General features: G+C 32.8%; 1 non-coding gene across 1 annotated transcript; it reads left to right on the top strand.

The window, feature by feature from the left end:
• Positions 1 to 403: 403 nt before the first annotated feature.
• Trnas-aga (transfer RNA serine (anticodon AGA)) lies at positions 404 to 485 on the top strand. The gene has a single exon. It is a non-coding gene; the product is annotated as a tRNA-Ser (tRNA).
• The last annotated feature ends 1,413 nt before the right edge of the window (positions 486 to 1,898 follow it).

Raw genomic sequence — 1,898 nt, 5'->3', positions numbered from 1 at the left:
AAAACGTAAACAATGATTGACTGTTTAATTTATTTATATCTAAACAAGTTACTGTAAATATTTGCTAGCTTTCTTCATTTCGTCTCCGTTAAGCTTCTACTCTCTCTTCTAGCCCCCTTATTGATAATGGTCCGCTAACTTTAAACAGCCGCTAAGGAGTGTTTTTTTCTTTCTGCCTTATGTCAATAGAAGAAGACCAAGTGAGAATTAGCAATGCTTTAAGTTAGCTGACTATTATGAATAAGGGGGTAGGTGTGCAATGTGCTTAAAAATGAATGCTCTAAAGCATTCGTAATATCTTAAATTAGTTTGTAAGTATAAATACAGTATTATAATTATGATGCACAGTTCCATTTTCATTCAAGCTTAGTATAATATGCATAAATTCGCCCGTTTGTTCGAAGCAGTCGTGGCCGAGCGGTTAAGGCGTCTGACTAGAAATCAGATTCCCTCTGGGAGCGTAGGTTCGAATCCTACCGACTGCGAACGACTTTTTTTTATATTTTTTTTTATTTCTAATATTAATAATTGTTTTATATTAATTACCCATAGTTTTCTTGCATTCAGTTGTAATAAGTATAAAAATAAACTCATTCTGCTCAATTTTTTCTGCTGAAAAAAGTCTAAAGTTTCTGGTTTACTTAATTAATAAGTTAATTACTAAAACAGTACGTATAATATACATATACTGCTGACCCAGCAAACGTCGTATTGCCATATAACATATTAAAAAAAACAATTATTAAAATTTTGATGCAACCGATTCTCAGACCTACCAAATATATCGTACTACAATTATTATTGTTTTCGATTGCCATCTTGCAACCCTACGAGTATATCGGTTTGGTGGATGGATTTTGGACAGAATAATATAAAAATCGTGATACAAAAATAGTTGAAGTTCGTAGAAGAGCAAAAATTTAAATTTGTGCTTTCACCAATAGATATTGTGGTTCTCCACGAAGGTTTCAATGTATAATTAGTTAAGTTTATTTTATACCTTCTTGTACACTTGCATTGTATTAACGATTATTGATGGTGGTGTCGGAAAAAAAGCCGTCTGGGAGCTTTCAACGAAAACGCTGTCTAAACCCTTTGATATATAACAAAATAATGAATGATGGAATTGTGTATCTTATAAAGGTCTACACAAAAGTCCGGACGCGATGGCATATGTCTATCTTGTCTTAACTCTTAAGGATACACAAATCTATTTATTAAGAAAAGAGCACAAAAAAAGAATGCTGAGAGAGTTTCTTGCGCCGCTTCTTCTCTCTCAGAGCGCCATTTGTTTCCGAAGCGGTAGTAGTATCTAGTAGTTATTCTCTGAAGGAATCAATTTTGAGAAAATATTTGCCTTTTATGCCTTTTATTGTAATGCTTAAAAAAAGAGGTTTACTTTATTAATCCTTATCATTTTATTACCACATTATCTATACTAATATTATAAAGAGGAAAGATTTGATTGTTTATTTGTTTGCATTGAATAAGCTCCGCAACTACTGAACCGATTTGAATAATTCTTTCACTGTTGGGAAGGTACATTGTCCCCGGGTGTTAAAGCCTATATAACAATTTAAAAAAATTAGGAATCCCTACTAAAAATCCAGTAATGTAACCCAAGGTGTAAAAATACGTACGCGAACGACGTCGCTAGGTATCGCCTATGTATTATAAAACCATCCAGAAATATGTTTTTGTTTCATTTATTACTCATTAACTTTGATTACACATTTCCGATGGCTTTAGAGTTTAGACTATATTATTCCTGAATACCTGCATCATTTTTTTCTATTGTCTATCGGTCTTATATCTGTCGGGTCAGCTAGTTGTTAATAATTAAGATACTGGCGTGGCTTATTGGCATTATGCGCGCTGTTATTTAGATTGCTTTATCA

The sequence above is a fragment of the Leptidea sinapis genome, chromosome 24 (genome assembly GCF_905404315.1).
Source record: "Leptidea sinapis chromosome 24, ilLepSina1.1, whole genome shotgun sequence".
In the NCBI taxonomy this organism is placed as follows: Eukaryota; Metazoa; Arthropoda; class Insecta; order Lepidoptera; family Pieridae; genus Leptidea; species Leptidea sinapis.
The sequence above is the reverse complement of the archived record's forward strand: the minus strand, read 5'-3'. Positions and strand labels throughout refer to the sequence as shown.